The 24,457-nt window shown below is 35.1% G+C and overlaps 1 protein-coding gene and 1 non-coding gene across 4 annotated transcripts in view; both read left to right on the top strand.

Annotated features, from left to right (window-relative positions):
* Nucleotides 1-24,457, top strand: part of ANKRD17 (ankyrin repeat domain 17) — a 177,630-nt gene that overhangs the window by 12,419 nt on the left and 140,754 nt on the right. The gene's annotated exons all lie outside the window — the stretch shown is intronic.
* LOC135271976 (U6 spliceosomal RNA) lies at nt 6,320-6,424 on the top strand. Its single transcript, XR_010340101.1, has one exon. It is a non-coding gene; the product is annotated as a U6 spliceosomal RNA (small nuclear RNA).

Below are 24,457 nucleotides of genomic sequence, written 5' to 3'. Positions count from 1 at the left end.
TCCTTGATTGTTACCTTCCTTAGCCACATTTGAAATAGTAGGCATTGGAGGGTGTGACATCCCTAGGAAGTGCACAACTTTTTAGCCCCCTACGAGTTGGTATAGATTCAGGGGCCTATAGGGTTACTTAAAGTTCAAGTGTAAGATTTTTAGGCCAGTAATGTAGTTTGGTGGTAAAACTCTTTCAAAAATGTCATAGATTTCTGTTCTGTTTTTCTTAGGACCATGTAACATTAACTGTAGCAAAATATCTCATAAGTTTTGGAAACCTGGTGATTCTCATATTTACTGGTCTCTGTGCTAGGCTGGCTCCTCCCTTAGGTTTCCTGGCTACCTTGAGAGGATATAAAATATCTTGGACGATGTTTCAGTAAGGGTTTAACCAGAGAAGCAGAGCAAGTAGATTTATATGTGATTGCTATGTATTAGGAGGTTTATTACAGGGAATTGGCTTACATGATTATGAGGACTGACTAAGCAAGTTTGAAATCTATAAGACAGGCAGTTAGTGGGAGAGAAGATTGTGGGCAAGTTGGAATCCATGGATTTAGGCTGAAGCTGTTCTCCATAGGCAGTCAGGAAGGAAAGATACAGTGAAGAGAGAACTGTACACTCAGCTGCTGTTTGGAGTCTTACTTGCTCAGAAGAACCTGACCTCTTTTAAGAGCTCTCCTGACTAGGTCAGGCTCACTGAGGATAATCACCCTAACTTAAAGTCAGTTGATTAGGAACTTTAATTACATCTGCAGAATATCCTCACAGCAGTATGTAGATTAGCATTTGACTGACTAATTGAGAGAAGGTATTTGTGCTACAAAATGTTTGCTGTCCTCTCTTCTTTCTAGGAAGGAACTGTCATAGGTGGAAAAGCAACACTCTCAACTTGATCTTTGCTACTACCTGGCACAGAACCCTTGAACTCACAAAAGTTATTTTCTGGTATTTAGAATACAGAAGCAGCTGCCTTTTTCACCCTGAGAGACCCAAGTTACTGGACTCTTGTAGGTTGGAGTTTGCTACTGAGAAAGCTTCTTTTTAGTAGCACTGTTTCCATATCTGTCTGTACTTGCAAACTGCTTTATAGGTGAATTGATCTTTCTTGGTGATCTTTAAATAGCCAACACACACCCTATTTTGAGTTTTTCTAACTGCTTTTCATAGAACTACAGACTTAGTAGGCATATGATGCGCCCTTCCAATTATTGCAGGCAAGAGTTTTACTAAATGTTCTGCAACTGTATAGCACAGGTCATTAGATCTTCAGCTTGAGATATTTCCTTGCTACTTGTTCTTATCTAAGCCTTATCAGAGATTTTAGGAGTTCCTAAAATCCTCATATCAGAGATTTTAGGAGCAGCATGTCACTTCTAGTTAACTGTATTAGTTAAGGTATAAGATAGATAATTTGAACAAAGAGATTCCAAAACACATCAGGCAAGGTGGAAGTTTGTTACTCTTTTATGTGCTACTCTGGAGATAGACCTTTAGGTTATTCACACATTTAAGTACCTGCTGTCTTGCACTTGGCTATGCCATTATGCCATCCCTTAATCAGTGCTGTCCAATACTGCAGTCACTAGCCACATGTTGCTGCTTGGCTCTTGAAATGTGGCTAGTGCATCTAAGGATCTGAGTTTTAAATTTGTTTATTTTTAATTTAAATATTACATTTAGCTAGTGGCTACTGCAGACACCCAGATCTTGGACTTACCAGAACTGTGAGAAAATAAATGTCTGTTGTTTAAATGACCCAGCCTATGGTATTTTGTTATGGCAGCCCTAGTAAACTAATACTAGAAAAATAAGAAACAGAATGGTCAACATAGGTAACTTCCTTTTGAGGAATTGACCAAGGAGTTGCAAACATCATTTTCCATTATATCCCATTGACCAGAACTTACTTATACCGACATATCTAGGACTTTGCACTTGTTGAGTGGCCATATACCCAGGTAAAACTTGTGGATAAGTAGTCTTTTGCTAAAAGAAGGGGACTGTGGATATTGGGGGATAATTAATGTTTTATAATGATACAATTCTGAGATTATATTATCCTTATGACTACCAAAACAAGAATAAAAGTCATTGCTGGTTCCTGAAATAATCTTGTGGGCCTACCTTGGGTCATCATGTGTCCATTCTTGAACCAGCCACTATCACTAAGGAAAAAGATGCTTTGTTTAGTACTAAGACAAGTTCCTCGACCCTGTGTAGGAGGTAGACTAGTAGACTACCTCCAAAATACATCTTGAATTTTTCTGCTTCTCTCCATCTCCACTACTATCACCTTAACCCTGGCTCTTTTCTTACTTGAACTTCATAGTAGCCTCCTAATTTGATCCCCCAGCTTTTTCTGTTGACTCCCCATACTTTATTCATTCTTCATAGCATTCATTCTTCATGTAGATTAGGCTAATCTTTCTGAAATGTAATTTGTTATTTGACTTCCCATTGCTTTTAGAATAAAATCCAAACTCCTAACTTGGCTCACAGAACTTTGTATGGCTGCTCCTTGTTGTTCCAACCCTTCCAGTTCCTTGACTGTCATCTAGTCACACTGACTTTCCTGTTTTTGCAACATGCAGGCTTTCTAGCTAGGTAAGGTCTTCTTACTTTCTTCCTAGTGTGTTCTTCCCCTGGTTCTTTGTTCTTTCTCATCCTTTAGTTTTCAGCTTAGATATCCTTTTGTCCAGTGTTGTTGGAAGGAACTTTCTCCCCTTACACACTTCTTCTTTTACCTCCCTTTTAGTTTTTTGCCTTAACTGAGTAAGTTGCACTGGGGTGAAACATAGGGAAGAACCCTGTTGGTTTTTCACCAAGCTTTGTTATTATTAAATATTTAGTAAACTCTTATGTCTATTTCTTACTACTTGGAAAGAAGTTTGTGGGTGGAAGTGAGGTGGAAGAATTCGAGTGAATTTCTCAGTTGAACCTTGTGAATTTGTTTTTATAAGCCAAAAGTCATCGCATATCTGGTTTCATATGATTCAGCCTAGTATGTTAGCATGGTTTGGTATCTTTGAAGGCAGTTCTCACTCATTGAACTTCTTTCACAAGAGTTTTGGGTATTGTGCATTTTACTTGTCAGACATGCTGTAGAATCATCTTTTGTAAATGACCATAAAATATTCTCAGATTATACATTGAAATTTATGTTAATTTGGGAGAGAAATACATATATAATACTGAATATTCCCATTGAGAAACATGGCATACTTGTGTATCTTCAGGCCTTTAATTTGTCTTTAATAAAATTTTAGTTTTTGTATCGATTTTGCACATTTCTTCTGGAATTAATTTCAGATTATTTTATAGTTCTTACTGGTATCATGAATGGTGTATTTTATTCCGTTATACTTTCTTAATTAGTTATTATTGGAGTATAGGAAGCTATTGATTGTGATATTTTGATCTTGTATATAGCCACTAAACTGAAATCTTGTATTCAGTTTATTCTGTTGAATTTTCTGACTCAACTGTTATATTGATTCCAGTAAATTATTTTGTTCTCTCATTTCCAGTATTTGTCCCTTGTGTTTGTTTTTGTTTTCTTATTGCATGAGTTTTGAACCACCCCCAAAATGTTGAATGCCAGTGATAACAGAGGTTATACTTGTCTTTCTCTTGTTTTAATGGGAGTGCTATTATTTTACTACTAAGTTTAATGCAGATATATTTTATCAATTTAGGGTACTTCTCTCTTTTTTTTTAATTACTTAAGTTTTATCAGAAATAATGTACTACATTTTATCAGATGAATTTTTGGCATCTTTTGAAATGGTCAGTTCTTTCTCTGCCCCTTCAATATGTCCATATAGTCAATTGTAATAAAAGATTTCCTAATTTTAATTATGTTTTGAATACTTGGTATGATGAATTATTTTAATGAACTGTTGGATTTAGTTTCATTAATATTTTAATTTATATTTTCTATGAAGATTATCATGTTAGTTTTTCAAATTTATTTGAAGAAACTGTAAATACTTTTTTCCTTACATCAGTTTTGTTAAGATACACATTTTACAGATTCAGTTTATGTGTATCCTTTTTCCTTTTAGTCTTATATGTTGTGTTTTTAACCTTATTTGCCACTGAAATGTTAGAAAGGAGTTAGAGAAAGTGCTTTATTTGATCTTTTTGTAATTTAGTTATTTCTTAAAGTGGCTTAAGTAATTTAGTACAGACCTCTTTTTCAAAATAGTAACTTTAAAAAATTTAAATTGTAATAAAAAATAGAACATAAAATTTACCGTATTGTTTTCAACTGTATAGTTCAGTAGTGTTAAATATATTCACAGAACTTTTTTATCTTGCAGAGCTGAAACTCTATGCCCACTGAAAAATTCCACATTTTCTTATCCTTTCATCCCCTGGCAACTACCATTCTATTTTCTGTTTCTATGAATTTGTCTGTCTTACATAAGTGGAATCATAGTATTTTGTCTTTTTGTGACTGTCATATTTTAGTTAATATACTGTTGTCAAGGTTCATTTATGTTGTAGCATGTGACGGGATTTCCTTTTAGATATTCCGTTGTATGTATATATCACATTTTGTTTTCCCATTCATTAGTTAATGGACCATCTTGGCTAGTGTGCCTCTTAACTTTTACATTTTATTCATTTATTTCAAATTTATATGAGTTCATTGAGGGGAGTAGGAACTTAATTTGTATTTCCAAATAATCAGTTGACTTACCTGTTTTATAGTCTGTCCTCATTTTAAGTGCTGCCTTTATTTTATGTATTTCCACAATGCAACAGTAAACCTGAATTTTTATAAGCCGAAGTCCTGCATACTAAAATTGGTTGCTTGTACTAAGCAGTTTCTTGTGTTTGTTAAGTAGCTAACATCTATGTGGGGTTTTATGGTTACAGGAATTTTAGATGATTTCCACTTAATCAGTTCAGTTATATTTTTTTAAATTCCATTTTTTTAAGGCACAAGGTCTCACTCTGTTGCCTAGGCTGGAGGGCAATGGCAGCCTCGAAATCCTGGTCTCAAGGGTTCCTCCTACCCCACCCTCCCAAGTAGGTGGGACTACAGGGGCATGCCACCATGCCTAGCTACTTTTTTTTTTTTTTTTGTAGAGACAGTCTTTCTATGTTGCCTAAGTTGTTCTAGAACTTTTGGGCTCAAGTGATCCCTTCTGCTTTGGCCTCCCAAAGTGCTGAGATTGTAGGTGTGAGCCCATGTGCCCAGCCAAGTCAGAGATCTTTTGAAGCAATTTTTCTTCTTCTGTTGCTTAAACCTCTAAACAGGCTTGAAATCTTTTTTTTCCTTTCCTTCTTCCCTTCCTTACAGATTCTAGTAAAGAAGAAAAAGTACTCGTATGAAGATAAGGGCAATGCCAGCATCTATGTAGTGTTCTTACTGATTTGATGATGTCCTTAGGCTGTCTTTGAACTTGAAAATCTCCATACATTATTATTGCAGGACCTATAAACTATGAGTGTTTTGTAGTTCTCTTGCATTGTCCTTCCCATGTTCTTTAAAAAACTAAATTTCACTGTATATTTTATATATTTCAAATGAACTAGAAGTGATTTAAAACTTACATAGTTGCTGTTCAGAAAATGTCAAAGAAGAAGAGCTTGTATAAGGTATAATGTAGATTAAATTTAATTATGTTGAGGAAGTAATATTCTTTAAATCAAACCTGTTCTAAAGTTTGCACCAAACGTTAAACTGTGAGTAATGTTTTATTTCTATTTATTCATTTAACTTTTTTATATTGGAGGAATCTTAAAGGAAAATTGCATTATCTTTTTCCAGTTTTATTAAATCATTAGTAAATGTAAACTGAAAATTTAAACAGTAGAGGAATATATAGAATAAGAGTTGAAGATTGTTTTATATTCCTAGTTGTAAATTTTAAGTGTATGTAATCCTATGCCTTTTTCTGTGCATTTTCACACACATATATACAGATGTATCTATGCAATTTTGTTTTGCATAAATGAGATCATTATAAAAATATCATTTGAAACTTTTTTTTAAAACTAATAGTCCGTCATAGACTCTTTTCATGTAAGTACACATATAGTTATCTTTTATAGTTAACTAACATAAAGTTACTCCTTTAAATGACTGTGAGTATTCCCTTGTCAGGTGTCAGGACTTAATTGTTTTCCAGTTTATGGAAGTTTTGGTTGTATCCAATGTTCTGCTGTTAAAAACAATACTGCAGTAGACTCTTTTTGATATTATTTCTGTATTGTGGTAGGATATATTCCAGAGGTAAAACTGCTATACCAAAGGGATGGGAATCTGTTTCTGTAACTGACATTTTATTGTGTGTGTCAACACTGTATTTTAGTGCTCGCTTCGGCAGCACATATTCTAAAATTGGAACGATACAGAGAAGATTAGCATGGCCCCTGCGCAAGGATAACACTGTATTTTAAAAACTAGTGATTTTGTAGTAGTATAGGATCTGCTAGGTCAGATATCAGCTTTCAAGCCCTGTCATATCTATTATTTCTGGATATCCCTCTCTGTTGATTACATTATCCATAAAAGGGACAGATCATATATCACCTCTTTCTTAACGTGTTTATAACACCTAGCACACTGAATAATTTTAACACCAGTAATAGTGAGTGCTTACTATGTGCCAGCCACAATTCTAATTGCTTTATATGTATTACACTGTACTGTATACCATTTAATCTTCACAACTCTAAGAGGTACATAATATCTACATTTTGTAGTTGAAAAAATCAAGGCAAAGAATAAGTAACTTGTTCAAGGTCACAGTAAATGATGGAAATGGAGTATAAACGGGTAGTCTCACATGAAAGTCTGCTTTCTTAACTCTCATACTGTACTCATATTGTACTCTCATACTGTACTCACTACTATTCTTTTATGACCTCCCTAGTAATTGCTCAAGAAATACATTTTGTATGCATTGTAGAGTTCACTAGCCATTTTATTTTGCTTCTAGATTTCCTTTTAGATCTGCATGAATGCCATGTTACTCAAATTTATGTATAGTGACCTATCACCAAGTAGAGTAACCAGAGAGAAATGATGGAGTAAGAAGAGTTATGGAACACCTCCTTAGACTTTACCTGAATGTAGCTAGTTAATACTACTCTGTTTTATTTCATCTTGTCTCCCTAACCCCTGTCTTGGGGAAATTCATGGATTGATCTTGAGATAGATTTCATAGATGGAGTAAATGGAATAGATTTCATAGATGGAGTAATGGGTATGTTACTCTTCACTATTTCTGAAACATACCCAAATCAGTGTGAAGTGGGAAGAATGCTGTTTCAGACCCTCCTACACCTCTTAATTCATGCTGTTAAGTAAGTGTGGCATGTAAAAACTAAATATCTCAGTCTCCCATAAAAGAGGCCTGTGAATACCTTCTTTTGCTGGAGGTTAGGTGACCTAATGTTTGTGAAAATATTTGTGACCTATAGGGTTTTCATAAATATTAGGTGTTGAAACTGAAGTATGAATAAGAATAGAGGGCCTTGTGAAAATTCTCACTACTAAGATGTTTGGCTATTTTACTTTAATTTAGGAAAATCCCTTAGTTTTAAATTTCTAATTCTATTAAATTTGATTATTTTATTGCATTTATAGATTACTAATAAATATTTTCAGGTCTAATTGTGCATTTTGGTTAATTGTTTTAGGTGGAGCTGATAGTAGATAGGTTAAGGGGTTGGGATTCTGTAATGAAGAGATCACAAATAATAGTTGTTTGGGTTAGAGGCTCTTTTTTGGATTATATTCTGAATTCATTAGGTTTTTAGAATTTAAATAGAATATGCTCTTAAATTCCTTGAGAACTTAAAAATTTTTAGTACTTTATCATACTGTTAATAAAGAGGGAGAGACAAGGGTTACAAGAAATGCAAATCCTTTTCTGATTCTTAGGTCCTTTTCTGGGAATGTTAAAGCAAACCATATGCCTATGGCATCTCTGCTATAGGCTTAGCAGATAATACTACAGTTCTAGATAAAATGGAAAGTATGAAAGCAAAGATTTGATCATGCTGTTTTCTAAATCGCAGGACCTTTAGAATATATCTCTTAACTCATTTTGTGGACTCCTTTCACTTGTACCTTTTCTTCTTTTCTTACTCTGCAGCCACGTACCCACTTCACAGTCTTAAGATCCTCTCTACCACTCAGTCTAGCTTTCTGCCTGAAACCCGGACTTCAGTACCTGACTTCTGTTGGCTAGACTGAGGTCCTGTAATATGATTTAAGTTGTAAATGTGTCTTAGTATGTGGGATGTTTTTTCATATGAGAAGGTTCTTAACCTACTTTAGCTTAATCACCAGATCCTTTTGTCTTTTATGCTAACACATAAAAAACGCAGGTTTGGTATTAGAGCTTTTTGTCTTCTATGCATGAGCAGTTTTGTTTTATATCCCAGGGATCCCAGAAGAACAGCTTTACTTGGCCAGGGGACCCATTCATTGGCTTACGCAACCTAGAATGTTAAGATTCATATATCTTAATCAAATACTAAGGTCTTCCTGACCTCACTACCATAAGCACAAGTTTTCTGAAAATCTTAATCAGAGAGCAAGTAGAAAGAAGGACCAGATTCCAATTTCATTAAACCACAGGCATATGAATACTTCACAGTTTCTGTGCTTGCCAAAAATTACATTTAATTCTGAAATAACCCATTGCCTTCGTATTTCTTTTCTTACAATATTTCTCCTGAAAAAAGCATGATATAGAAAGAGTTTGAAATCAAGTTGGATAACTTGCTTTTGAATCCTGCTTTAATACTATGTGATTTGGGGACAGTTACTACTTAACCTTGTTGTCTTCATCTACCTTAGGGCTAATGATTTGCTTTTTAACAGGGTTTTTCTAAAGAATGGAGGTAATTTACATTATTTAGCATACTATATTGCCTTCTGTGTTAGAGGTATTTATTACTTATTTTGACATTTTACTGGATTTAGCTCTTATATAATATTTTAGAATCTTTTTTTTCCCCAGTCAGGATCAGTTTTCTTTACCTTTAGATTATAGGTAAAGATTTTCTTTACCTTTAGATTATAGGTCATGGACTTTAGATTATAATGAAAAATATAGACCTATTCTCCTCCAACATTTACTTAAGTACATCATACAGCATTTTGCCAGTTGTTTTGGGGGTATAGAGTTTTTGAGGCATAGATATTTGGTGTGAACCATGCAATAGGAACCTTAGCTCAAGAATACTGGATTTCAGGGTGGGTGCAGTGACTCATGCCTGTAATTACAGCCCTTTGGGAGGCTAAGACAGGAGGATTGTTTGAGGTTGGGAGTTAGAGACTAGCCTGGGCAACATAGCAATAACCCATCTCCACAAAAATTTAAAAATTAGGTGGGTGTGGTGGCACATACTGGTAGTCCTAACTACTTGGGAGGCTGAGGCAGGAGGATTGCTTAAGCCCAGGAATTTAAGGTTACAGTGAGCAATGATGGAACCACTGCACTCCAGTCTGGATGACAGAGTGAAACCCTGTCTGAAAAAGGAGTACTGGATTTCGTTTTTTATCCATTGAGTTCATTGACCAGCCTTTTCTGCTACTCTGTCCCTAGTAATAACAACAATAGCTACAGAATTTTTCTTTGAGAGGTTTCTGCCATATAAGAGAGTTTTTAAAGATAATAATGTGCTAGAAAATTTTAAAGTATGGTTGAGCGCAGTAATCCTTGTAATCCCAGTTCTTTGGGAGGCCGAGGCAGGAGGATTGCTTGAGCCCAGGAGTTCGAAACAAGCCTGGAAAACATAGTGAGCCCCTGTCTCTATTGAAACAAAAAAAAAAAAGAAAAAGAAAAAGAAAGAAAAAAACTTTAAATCATTATTACCCTTCCCTTCTTCTTTTTCTTTTTGAAACTATTGGAATCTTGACTTAGGAAAAAACTAGTAAAGAGATAATTGGTTTTTATATCTCCTTTTTTTCCCCCTGAGGGTGGAAAGATAAGATATACTAAATAAAATTTATAGCTATTTCCTTATTGTATGTTTAACAAATTTTAAAGCTCTAACTTGGTTTCTTCAGGCTTATTTTGTAGTTATTGACTGAACTTTAAAAAAATGGTGAATTTAGCACATTCCTTTAATTTCCTTTCTTCTCAGCGTCCCACTGATGGTTGTTCAAAGATTGAATTAAATCATAATTCTGAAAAGCGAGAACAGATGTTATTATATTACGCAAACTATCCTTAAGAGGCACAAATGGACCTCTTTAGCTCTGTAACTTTAATTTGTACTTGGGTGTGTGGGGGGAGGGAGATGAGAAACTACAATGTAGGTGCATAGATGTATCTAAACTTGAATAGTGTTAATGGTATGGCTGCAAAACTGTTTCTGTCTCAACATTTTTGGTCTGCATTTCCTTCCATATCAGCTTTATTTTCAGCCAAAGTGTCAGTCAAAGGAGATGAGAATGGGATATTCTAGCCAGACCTAGGTCATGTGGTCGCTGGGAAGGCTCACCTATACCTAAAGCACATGAATATGTTCCTCATAAAAAAGAAGGATGATGTCATTAGCAAAAGGAGTCAGGGAGAAAACATGTTGAACAGTAAAATTACAGTTCACAGTCCACTACAGGTACCATCAGAGGATCAAGAAATTTTGAAGAAGATAGAAAGTTCATGGAATCGGATTGACAGCAAAATCCCAGAGGAAACTGGAACCCAAGATAACAGAGGTAAGCTCAGGTTTTCCCAAGGAAACCTTGGAATAGCTCCAAATTTGGAGTCAGGAAACACAAATCAGTAGTAGTGGGCAGTTGGGTAATAATCAAGAATTTTCTTAAGGCTTGTTTTCCAGAGTGCTAGGTCAGTTGGACTTCCCTTCTACCCTTTCTCCAGCCTAAACAACTATGATGCCCACTCTTAAGCCTGAAGTTTCAGAATTGTTCTCTTAAGAAAGTAGGCCAGCAGTTTAGTATGACATCTACTGAGGTGTTAGAACCTGAGAGAGGAGTGGAGGCACTGTGCTACCCCAGGAGAAAACAGTTTTGTCTGTTTCCAGCCAACTTGACTTCCTATCTAGGTACCTTTCTGGGGTACCTGCATATCCATATGCCCTACCTGCTTAAATTGTACTGTTCTTCCGTTTAAAGGAGAAGTCACTTAGGAAAACAAACCCGAATAACCTCAGGGAAAGCTCTTATACTCTGTATACTCTAATCTTTCATTTGCAAATATAAACAGACAGGGATAATCAAGACAATTGAGGAGAATCAACAGGATGGAAGAAGATTAAGATGAATAAAAGAACAACCAACCTCAGCTGTAATTCAGAGGAATACTTCAAAGAAAAGTGTAATTGGTATTTTATTTAAGATTTAAGAACACGTTGTAATATTCAATCATAGCTGCATTGAAAAGGGGGCATAGAACCAGAAAAGGTTTTGAAAATTATAAAGAAAAATTTTCATGGATGAGCTAAATAAAATTTTAGCCTGAATCAAGACTGAATTGTTGATTTTGGAATTAGGAGGAACTGTCTGCATATGTAAATTTTTAAAAATCTGGAAAAACTTGAGAGAAAATTAAAGAGGCATGGAAAATATATCACAGTTCTCACATCTGTAAATATGGGTTCGAAAAGCAGAGATTAGGAACCGTGGGAAGGAGAGGATAATGAAAGAAATAATTGAAGAAAATTTCCTGAGCTGTAAAAGCATAATGAATTTTCAGACTGAAAGAGCCCATGTAGTAACAACCAAAATGAATGGAAAAAGATCCATGATTTCAGAATTCTTAAGGACAAGAATATCCCAAAATTATTATGAGAGAGAGGGGAAAAAATATGGAAAACCAGATAACTAAGTTCTTAGCAATCATACTGAATGCTTGAAGGCAGTGTAACAGTGACTTCACTATTTGAGAGACAGTAGATTTTGACCTATATTTTCTATATCCAGCCCCACTATTTTATCATGTGAGGACAATTGCATTTTCTATACTTGGAAAAACTATGTACTTTGTGTGAAAATATTTGAGATACAGTAGCACAATGAAAAAATAATCCTAAGGTAGGGGATATGGTGGTAGTGAGGGGATGGGAGGGTGAGTAGGAAGAAATAGCTACCATGGCAATCTTGGGCCTTCAAAAAGAACTGAAGAAAGCTGGAAGGAAATTCAGGTTCTATTAGTCTGGAATACATGAACATTTCTTCAACTAGTAATGTCTAAACAACATAAAATTGCATTTCCTTCAGTGACTAGTATTTTTCTAATCACATTATAAGTGTACTTTATTGATTTTTCGTTTTAGAATCAACCTAGAAAATATATAAAATGGGCTTAATTATAGTTATGGAGTAGAATGCCTTATAAACCTTTATAATATAAAAGTAACATCTATGAAATTAGGGGATGGAGGGCAACCAACGAAGGGTCAGTGCTTGTTTCTTTAGTGGACAGTCAGTAGATAACAAGCATATAAAATTTGGTGAATCAAGATATGAAAGCAAAATGGCATTAAACTGGTAACTGTGCTAGAAGTCTGTTAATGCTATAACATGTATTTTGCCATGATGCAGGAGGGTAACAAGACTTAAGGTTCATCTTGTGCCTTTGTAGCCTTTGAATTTCTTAAAAACCCTACGTGGATGCATCACATTTACGATGTTGAAAAGATTGCAAGGCTGAACACAGTGGCTCACACCAGTAATCTCAGCATTTTGGGAGGCCAAGGCAGGCAGATCACTTGAGGTTAAGTGTTTGAGACCAACCTGGCCAACATGGTGAAACCCTGTCTCTACGAAAAATACAAAAATTAGCTGGGTGTGTTGGCCAGAGAGCGCCTGTGATCCCAGCTACTTGGGAGGCTGAGGCAGGAGACTCACTTGAACCTGGGAGGTGGAGGTTTAGATCATACCACTGCACTCTGTCTTGGGCAACAGAGTGAGACTCTGTCTCAAAAAAAAAAAAAAGATTGCAGATATATGGTCTCTACCACTCTTTATGAAGTAAATATATTCCTGGGCCACATGTGTTTTGGAAATTGTCTGACTTAGAAGTTGAGGACACAGGAATTAATTCTAGGAAATGAGAAAGTTGCATAGAATACAAATGTGACTCTTTTTATGTAGGATGCCTAATTCTTGACTGGCTCACATGGTCGATTTTGAGTGTTAATTTCTGATTCCTTTCCATGGACTCTAACAGGAAACTCTTTTTAAAAAACAAATGTTTATTGTGAAAAATTTGGAAGTACAAAAAAATTGGAAAATTCTAAGGCCTGCTTCCTTCCAATGCCTCTAAATAAAATGACATTTTCTCTGATGGACTAATGACCAAGATTAGAAACTTAAGTTTGTCCTTAAGATGGAAGTCTTGTGATCAAGGAGAGCAAAAACACTGGAGGCGGGGTATGTCTCCTGGAAGAACTAGAAGAAGGAAGATGGAAATAGAAATTGCCTTTTTTCTCCTTCCTTCTAAAGATATGGCTGATCTTAGATATCTAGCCCTCCCGTCTTTGCTCAGGACCCATCGTGTGTATCTCTCAGATATTGGTTGAATGAAAGAATCTTATTTTGATAGCACTTTAGTTTATCAGGTTGGCACTCTATTTATGCTCTGCATAGATAAAACACTTTTTGAAAGTTCTGCTTTAGATCAGGAACATAATCTTTTGGGAAGCAGATTTCTAATAGTATGTTTTTCAGATTTGATTTAAAAAATATAAACTCTTGTAAACATTTAGGGATTGAATGTATGAATTGCAAAATACTCTTAAGACCTAGACATACTCTCTTGTAATGATTTCTCAGCAAGCTGGAATGCTGAAAAATGGAAGATGTGCAAGTGTATTACCTTAAAATAATTATGAGAAATACCTAACCTTTGAATAATACCAACTGCCTTCACTGAGAGAAATGGACATGTTTTTGAAGATGATGGGAGTTAATAGGATTTCTAAAAATATGTGACCCTAATAAGAAATTGGTGATGGAGGAGTTGAAAAGTGAAGGTGGGTTAGATTTGATTCAATGAAACATGCTACCGTAGTATCTATTATATACATAAAGGTTGATAAATAATTGTCTTCTTATACTGAATTAGTTTTTATTGGAGGTTTGATAGTAACTGGGTATCTGAAATTAGTGGGGAAATTGAAAGTAATTGTACCCTTCATGTAGTTGTGAAGATATCCTTATGACAACCAAAGTGGTAGTTCACAGTTATATTGTATGAGATCATTATTTCTTTATGAATATATGAGGATAGTGATGGAGTCCTGTTTATAGATTTACCTTGGGAACTTTGGAATGTCACAGTCATGCTCTGAGGTTCTCTTTATATGAGACCACTAAATATCCTCTATCTATGATTGGGATAAGGAGTGAAAATGGGCATTTTGCCATTTCTGGCCTAGTCATTGGTGGATAGAGACAATTTAATGTAATACACATTTCTTAATAGATTGAGTTATGAGTTTGAAAGGTAGTCTGATGATATAGAGGGAAAATTAAACTCAGTTACTCATATTCTCACAACAGAAAATACTTATGTGACTGGAAATGTGTGAGTTTTTTCTTTATACACCAAGCAAGTAGAGCGTCTGTCACAGACACCAGCTGGGTGTCCTCTAAATCAATTATATTCTGACATTATTTACCTGGAGATAGTGTCAAATCCCACAGATTGAGAGCCCAGTTCTACAAGACTGTCTCCCACTTCAGATGCCAATTACAAGCCCCAGGTTGTTTTACCTGTGCTTCTGACCCACTGACTGTACATCAGGGTTCTCATGATCCCTTTCTTGAGTTTGGTTAATTTACTGAGTGGCTCACAGAACTCAAGGAAACACTTATGTTTACCACTTCATAAAGATATTACAAAGGATACAGATGAAGAGGTGCATAGGGTAAGGTATGGGACAAGAGGCATGGAAATTCTGCCCTCTCTGGGCATGCCACCCTCTGGTAACTTCTACTGTGTTCAGCTCTCCGGAAGCCCATCAAACCCTGTCCTTTTGGGCTTTTATGGAGACTTTATTATATAGGCATGATTGATTAAACTATTGGCCATTGGGGATCGATTTCACTTTTAGTCTCCCCTTTTTGGAGGATGGAGGCGAGGCTGAAAAATCCCAACCATTTAATCTTCCCTTAGTCTTTCTGCTAACCAACCCTTATCCTGAAGCTACCCTAGGGCCTGTCAGTCTTCAGTCAAATATTAGCATACAGGAAGACCCTTAACCACTTTGAAGATTCCAAGGATTTTGGGAGTGTATGCCAGGAAATTGGTCTAAGACCAGAGACCAAATGCGTATTTCATGATATCACAGGCTGTTATTTGATACTTTAAATAATTGCAAGAGTTAATATCTTTAAATAATTGCTTTCAGTCAAACCATTCAAGGTTTGTTATGAATAGATTAGTCTGGAAATAGCAAAGTGGTAACAGATATCTTGAGACCAGATTGACTGGAGCTTGTTAGGGACCCCAGACCATCAAGGAACCAGAGGAGAGCCAGTGATAGCAATGAGATTCCATGGTTACTTGGGTAGTTTTTACTTCCTGATTATTTTCCATGCCCTTGATTCTATCTGGAGTTAACTTGGAGCTGTTTATTCATTCCCCCAGAGTGGTAGGAACTGGTGACTCAAAAACATTGTCTTTGGATTTGAGCTTTTTATTGTAATTTAAATTTTTATCTTCAGGTCCCCTAGACCCTCATTGTGTGTGTGTGTGTGTGTGTGTGTGTGTGTGATGTGTATTTCTTTCTGTTGGTAGATGTGATTTGCTTTCGAGCGGAGGACAGATGTGTTGCTGACAAGATTGAAAGTGCTGTATCATCAGTAGATTTAACCTATTTAAAAACAAAAATACTGAAATAAGTAATTTCTATTATGGATGCCCTTGTTTTTATTTTTATTTGAAAATATACATTTCAGACAAATGGGAGAGTTGATTGTGACCTGTAAACAATAAATATTTTATCAGTTTTGTGTACATAGAACCTATTGTGAAATACTGGAAAAAGAATGAATTCATGGTGTGACCCACCATGGGTAGAGACAACAAATGCAAGTGTCCAACAGGCACAACTATTACTGGGGATGTGAAAAGAGGGACGATTGCTTTGTTTATTATTTTGTTTAGTACATTACTTATGTTAGACAAGACTATGCTTGTATTTCATTCTGTATATAGGACACATCTGGATGAAATGTTTTCTATCTAAATATAATTCTCTTCTGTACTTTTCTTAGTTGAATTTTAGATTTCATTTTATTAGTTGGGTTAGAGAAGAATGGGAAGGGGACTAATTAGAGAAAAAAATCATTAAAATTTTAGTATTAAACATTGTCAAGAATCAGGATTGAGTTCTAGGTTATAGCCTCTTAGAAGTGGACTAATTTTATTTGTCATCTATATCCAGTGTATGTAGTATAAACCCTGCCTCCTAATAAGCGCTCAGTAAGTGTTTATATAAGTGAGTGATCAAAATGCCAATGAGGATGATACAAAAAAATTTTTCTGGGGCTTTTTATAGTGTGAGCCTTGAGGAAAATATTGTTTAAGCAAAAAAAAAAAAAAGTTATTTAAATATTACAAAATAGTACATACCCTCCCTACCCTTCCTCATATTTAGAATATAGTACTGGATACTACATTGCATTATATTATTGATAATGTTACAATTTTATGTATCCTTAACTTAATCCTTTCTTACATATATCCTTTAGATATTCCACATTTCTCGAAGCATGTTCGACTGTCTTATTTTGACAGTTCTGGTGAAGGTTTAATCATTTTCATTTTAAAATGTTATCATCAATGTTAGACCTAGAATCTGTGCCAAGAAACTGAGGTTCAAACTGTTTCGTGCTCTTTGTGTACATAAAAATTGTTTATGTGTGGCCCTGTATTCTTGTACATTAGATTTCTTAAATATGATGGATTACTTTAGAATTTCATGCTTTAAAAATGAATAATTTGAACATAAATGTAGAGGGCAAAGAAATAAATGTATCTAGCAGTATTTTATTTAGTGAGAATATGCCCAAATATTTCGCAAACAATTCAGGGTTTTTAAAATACTAAATTTTGGCAGAGGCATCTTTTTAAAACTTACTCCAAGGTTAAAGAACCCATTAAATATTGGAGAGAATTTGTGTTTTATCAGAAGTAGATTTTTTTAAAGCATAGATCATTCTACTCCTCATTCTTCTCCAGCTGTATATATACAGACTCTTCATTGTGGTTGGGTGTTTTTTCCTTTCTTTTTTTTCTCTCTCTCTCTTTCTTTCTCTCTCTCTCTTTTTTTTCTTTCTTTCTCTTTCTCTCTCTCTCTCTCTCTCTCTCTCTCTCTTAGTAATCAGTTGAAGTTCTTAATTGTCAGAGAATGGATTTATGTGATTTTTTTTTGATGGGGCGAAAGTTAGATGGAAGGTGTAACTTTGATTTGTGATTCTTGAAAAGTAGAAATGATGAAGAACTAAGGATAAATCTGGGTACATGATTTAAAATGTTGATTACAGATCTGGATTTTTAATAGACTCATGTCAGTAACACTTTATATTTATAGGGAAGCAGGCAGTCGCATTCACTTTCAGTATAAATTAGTTCAATTTTTTTAGAAGGCAGTTAATTGGGTAACATCTATTGAAATTTTAAATACAATGCTGTGAACAGTTAGAAACAATGTAAATACCTGTCAGTAGTGGACTAGTTAAATACATGATGCAATTCAATGAAAATTTGAACAGCTATCAGAAATCAAAGATAGATCTTTATGTACTAATCTGAAACAATTATGCCGTATTAAATATTAAAATGGAGATACAGAAAGTATAAAAAATGTTATACTAAGATGTGCTTGAAATATGTAGGTTATTTTTGGAGGAATACAATAACTGGTTGTGCCTCCTAGGATGGTTTGGTGAGAGGTAGTTTTAATTTTTTAAACTATGAATGCTTTCCATGTACATATATTACTTTTATATAAAAATCATAGTTAATAAAACTATAGTGGTAATAAAAAGAATATTACTTTTTATTTATTTTTTGCTACGTTAGACATTTATCTAGATTCCTCAGTTTTATAGCATGAGTAGTTTAGGAGAAATAAAAGGTAAAATCATGGGAATGTGTTGTTTTAATAATTTATGGACTTTCAGAAATCTTACCAAATTGTATTAGCCTTTTTATTTACATTCTGTTTAAGTCTTTAACATCTTTCACTTATACTTGGTCTAGGCACTTTCACTCTTGGGTTTCATACTTATGCTGAACTCTAATTTTCACAGTAGAAAGGAGAAAAATACATGATACTATAAAATAATGACTAAATTTAATAATTTTAAGAGGTATCAAGAGATGGAGACCATCCTGGCCAACATGGTGAAACCCTGTCTCTACTAAAAATACAAAAATTAGCTGGGCGTGGTGGCGTGCGGCTGTAGTCCCAGCTACTAGGGAGGCTGAGGCAGGAGAATTGCTTAAACCCGGGAGGCGGAGGTTGCAGTGAGCTGAGATTGTGCCACTGCACTCCAGCCTGGTGCCTGGCGATTTTTTGTTTTGTTTTGTTTTCTTTCTTCAAGGAAACCAATGCTGGTCCTAAATAAAATTGTCAATTTTAGAAGATTATTTCATGCAATCTAGGTGTTCACTGAGCTTTTTTGTACTTTACTTTCTTTTTTATGAGAGGTTTCACTCTTTGGATATTTGAATCTCATTTTCAGTCAATATTTTCTTTCATGTAAATTTTTTTATATGTTAGTTTCCATTTCGTGTAACTTAATATGTTAATTGCTATTTACATTTTAATACTTTTTCTGTTGGCAAAATAATGAAAGGTCTTGTGCCATTGAAGTGCATTTTAGATAAATGGGAAGACAATTTTCTTGCCTATAAAATTAGGTTAAGGCTCTACGCCGTGGCTCACGCCTGTAATCCCAGCACTTTTGGAGGCCAAGGCAGGCAGATTACTTGAGGTCAGGAGTTCAAGACCAGCCTGGCCAATGTGGTGAAACCCCATCTCCACTAAAAATACAAGAATTAGCCGGGCATGGTGGTAGGCATCTGTAATCGCAGCTACTCAGAAGGCTGAGGCAGGAGAATCACTGGAACCCAGGAGGCAGAGGTTGCAGTGAGATGAGTTTGCGCGATTTCATCTGAAAAAAAAATTTAAAAAAAAAAAATTAGGTTGAACTGGAAGATGGCTTATTTTTAGGATGACAGGTTTTAGACAAACACATGTAAATTTCTCTTTATACCCTTTTGCCCAGGGTATCCTGCAGTGGCATAGGTAATCATATTGATGGAAAGAACTAAAAAACAGAAGTAAAGGGGATACATTATTTTGCTATATAACAAATAATTACAGAAAATCTGAAATTTAGATTCTCTTTATATTCAGTACTTCTAATATTTCAGTGACCTACAGCAAAAGAACAAATGTTTTTGTCATTAGAAATTACTACTATTGGTCCGGGCGGGCACAGTTGTTCACGCCTGTAATCCCAGCACTTTGGGAGGCTGAGGCAGCCAAATCACGAGGTAAGAAATTTTAGACCAGCCTGACCAACATGGTGAAACCCCATCTTTACTAAAAATACAAAAAATTAGCTGGGCCTGGTGGCAGACGCTATAATCTCAGCTACTTGGGAGGCTGAAGCAGGAGAATCGCTTGAATGCAGAGAGTGCTGGCTCTAGGTATGCACTAGTGAATAAAGTGTTGCCTACTTTCAACAGTGTTGCCTGCTTTTTTTTAGTCTGTAAGGGATATAAAAATGATAAACAGCCATAATTCTGTGAGAAAGGCATAATCACGTATTTATTATTAAAAGCAACAGTAAATGTCAGAACACCTAAGAGGCACCCCATAATCCCAGAATGGAGGAGAAGTAGAGAGTGAATGGTTTTACTGACTTGGATCTCAGGGGCCCCAATTAATTGTCAGATAAAGAATTTGGAAGGCCTATTCTTGGCTTGTGGAAAAGGTGAGTGTTGCAACATGAGTTCCTTGAACTCAAACCTGTCATTGCTTGCTAATATTGGAGGAAAATTTGAGAAAGGGAAACTATGTTGATGACTTCTCTTAAGTCTAAAGATGGAGCAGTTTATTTGAAGCATAGAAATAATTGACCTGGAAGGCAAGAAATAACAAAAGCCAGTTTGTAGTTTCTGTTTAAGCCAGGTTACAACAGTGGAAATTACTTTGAGAAGGCTTCAAATGCCAGACATACCCATACCTAAATGTAAACATTAGCTATGGTATGAGGTAAAACATAGTATCATTTGTTTGCTGTTAATTTCACATAGCCTTTGGAATCAGTTCTGGATTTGCATCTGGATTTCACTCTGCCATGTAACTGTGTGCCCTGTCTGATACTTGGTTCCCTTATCCATAAAATAAGATTATCACATGGAAGAAATACAGTTGATGATTCTGGGTATGGACACTGGAGCAAATTGCCCGGACTCAGATCTTAGCTCTTTAACTTAATTAGCTTAGCTTGAAATAATTTGGCAAGTTGCTTAACCTCTTTTTGTCCCATTTCCACATATGTAAAATGGGGAGGATAATAACACTTCAGGGTGACTATGAAAATTAAGTGAGTTAACATATAAAAAGCATTTAGAATAGCATATGGTAAGCAAAACGTACTTTTAAAGTTATGACATAGTGGCCAGGTGTGGTGGCTCGCACCTGTAATCCCAGCACTTTGGGAGGCCAAGGTGGGCGGATCACGAGATCAGGAGATTGAGGCTATCAGGAGTTCACCATCCTGGCCAACATGGTGAAACTCTGTCTCTACTAAAAATACAAAAATTAGCTGGATATGGTGGCACATGTCTATAATCCCAGCTACTCAGGAGGCTGAGGCAGGAGAATCATTTGAACCCAGGAGTCGGAGGTTGCATTGAGCCGAGAACGCACCACTGCACTCTAGCCTGGGTGACATAGTGAGACTCCATCTCAAACAAAATTATAACATAGATTAGCTGGGTTGTTATGAGGATTAAATATGTTCATTTAAAAAAAAACATATTGCTTGGCACACTATGGGTATCTCCTAAATATCAGAAACTGTAGTAGGTACTTTGTAGGACATAATCTTTATATAAACTGTTAAGAAACCTTATCTGTTTATTGACTACACCTAGAGCAGTTTCTGATATTTCAAGTTGAGTGAATATTGTCCCATTCTATAGATTAATAAATTGAGGCCCAAGAGTACTCTGAAATCTCCACTAAAACATGACATCACTTTGAGTGATAATATTAGCAGTGTCATGCACATTATCACATCACTTTTCTCAGTTTAGAGCATAAAACATTGTTCCTTTTTGCTTTTTGAGACAGTCTCACTCTGTCGCCCAGGCTAGAGTGCAGTAATACAACTCCACCTTCTGGGTTCAAGTGATTCTCCTGCCTCAGCCACCTGAGTAGCTGGTATTACAGGCACGCTCAAACATACCCAGCTAATTTTTGTATTTTTAGTTAAGGTGGGGTTTCACTATGTTGGCCAGGCTGATCTCGATCCAACTCCTGGCCTCAAATGATCTGCCTACCTTGGCCTCCCAGAGTGCTGGGATTACAGGTGTGAGCCACTGTGTCCGGCCCATTGTTCCTTTTTCAGTGCATTTTTCATATTCAAGATTGCATAAGGGAGAAATCTGACAATCTTAACAAATTTTACTAAATGGAAGATCATTTACAGGAATGAATTTAATATAAATTGGTTCTACTGTCAGTCACTCACTTTATTTGCTGTTTGATGATCCAGATTTAGTGTCTCTAAATTTAATTTATCTGGAATATTTTAGTTTTTTAGAGTATTTATTATAAGAGAAAAAACAGGCCATTTCTTTGGTTAGTAAATGAAGGCACTACTAGCAAATGCATATATCAAATGTTAAAGCTTGCTTCAGTAATTGTAAATCAGTTGAATGTTAACCTGGTTCTTGTAGGTATTTGGAAACAGATTAGTTAATAAAAACCAATTTACTATCAAAAAATCTACATTAGGATAATTATTTTTGATACCCTGAAGTCAACTGTAATATATATGTTATATAATACATTTGCCTGATGTAGCAAATTTCTAACTTGCTAGTATCATGCCTCCTTCTTTGCGTCTTTAATACAGCCATTAATCTCACTACAAGGCTTTACTAAGGATAAATTGCTGCGTAACCCACTTCAACCTCTTTTGTTCAACCAGGAAGCCAGACGTGTTAAATAGCTTTTTAAAAAATATGTTGGTTTTTTTCTGAAATTTGGGGATTTTAAAAATTGAAGTGACAAAATAAGAGACTTTTATTTTGTCTATTGAAGTTACTTGACAGAAGTTTGCTTTGGAATAGAGCTTCTGTATCTTTAAAAAATACACAGTGAGTCACCCCCTGCTCTTTTGGTAGATGCCTGGCTAGTGAACAGCTAAGCTGCTTTAGGCATGTAATAGAACATTCCATTTCCTGTTCCCTTGCTGACACAGAGGAGTGTTCCTGCTGGCAATGATCTAATCATAGTGCAGTAAGAAACATGGCAGTTTGATAAAACATGGTGGAGACAGCGGCTGAAATGGAAGCATATGTTCTAGAAGACATTCTTGAGGTAGGGTTAGGTTTGTAAGTGAAATGAAAGTTGAAATCTGAACAAAGAAATGTTATCTGCCGGAATTATTTTACAGATGAATAGATTAGAGGAGAGAGCAAAAAGAGGCAGAGCATAAAAGCAAGACACCGTCAGACCTATTCCGTGTGAGAATGTGTCAGTCTGGTTCACATGATTACTATATACATCTATAATTATTTTGTTTAAACTTCATGTTTCATAAATTGTATGTTTGCTGGGGAAAAAGAGGAGACTCAGACTTAATAAAAAGCCTTGTGCTGGTGGTGACCTTTAGATTAACTCATTAGAAGGTGGGGTCTGCAAAGCAGCTTTGAGTAGGTTTAGTATCATATGTCTTAGAATTCATTTACATATCTAAGCCTAAAGCTTTGCTGCAGTTAACTATTAAAAACAGCTGGTTATTTTAGCTTTAAACTAAGCATGTTTATATCAATCTGATTGCTTAATTTAGCTGGTACACACTGGTCCTAGGTTTTTCATGTGACTTTGATTATTATAAAACAAATTATTAAATTAAACATTTTAAAACCCTTAAATTTAAGGCACTGATGCTAGAGAACTGTCAATAAAAAAATCCTGTAATTTGAATCATGAACATTTTAAATTATATTTTCTTTTTTTCTGATTGTATTAATTTTATAAGATCCTATTTGAGTATAAACTAGTCCAAGGAAATACATGTCAAAGTGAAACTAGAATTGCTTTTGGCATTGAGTGTTGAATACTATCAGAAATTTGTATTTATAGGTATAGGTATTTAAATCTCATATTCTTATCTGTGAGATTGTGTAGGGTATTTCTTTTTTTCCCTCATTAAATAAAAACTGTCTAATTCAGTTAAAGATGCTTTATGGTAGTGAGTGGTATTCCTGATACTTAGGCTGCTGAGATAATTTATTAACTATTTCACGTCTTTAGGAAGATTATTTTATTGTGGGGAGAGGGTTGGGGAGAAGAAGCTGCAAAGGGAAGCTAGGCGGGGTTAGCAGGAAAAAAAGCCTATGCGCATTATAAAGTACTGCATGATCAATGAGTATTTTCTGGAGTCCCTCAGTGTGTGCTTGGAGCTGACATTGCAGCAAGTCTCATGGTTGTTCTGCAGAATGAAAACTGATTCCATTGTATTACCTACCTCCTTGCAGACACCTGCCAACATACTCTTTTTTCCCTTTCCGAAAAGCTGTTGTCTAAGTTGAATTGTGGTTAATTTTTATTATTTTCCTCTTTTATTTTTTATTTTTTACTTTGTTACTATTAGTGAGTTTCCTTAAAAATGTGTGGTCAAATTATCTACTTAGAAATAGTAGTATAAACTTTCGTCAGGGAAGTTTAGTAATTATAAGTGGCCACATGACTTTTTAGTGGTTAAGTTTAACAAGCCTAATTATATTACAAAGTTCTAGTGTTAAATTTTAATTTGCTTTAAAAATTCTTTGGTTTGGATTTTAAAGAAGTGTACTTTAGAGATTTTGATAAATCTATTTGACAGTTTTTCTTAGTCATTTAAAACTTCAGCATATAACAGAGTTTAGAAGTCTTATTTAGGTTCTGAGGAAAATCCTACTTGAGCATTGTTTTGTGCTTTATGTATAGATTTTTTTAATGCTACCTGAACAACTGGCTTTTTATTATTTCCATTAACATTGCTTAATGTCGTATTAAAATTTTGTATTACCTTATTTATTCATTGTTACTAGTTATTAAAACAAACTGCAATTTTAATTTTTCTTATTTTCAATTTATCTTAATTTGATTTCTATATACCTGTTGCATCCAATCATACTAAATAAGTAGTTTTTTCTCTTTATGTAAAATATTATATGACTTAAATATTTGTCAATCTTGGCAGGAACATTTTCTAACT

This window comes from Aotus nancymaae, unplaced genomic scaffold (genome assembly GCF_030222135.1).
Source record: "Aotus nancymaae isolate 86718 unplaced genomic scaffold, 86718_ANA_hifiasm-v0.15.2.pri h1tg000006l, whole genome shotgun sequence".
Classification (NCBI taxonomy): Eukaryota; Metazoa; Chordata; class Mammalia; order Primates; family Aotidae; genus Aotus; species Aotus nancymaae.
This window is presented reverse-complemented; position numbering and strand designations above follow the sequence as displayed.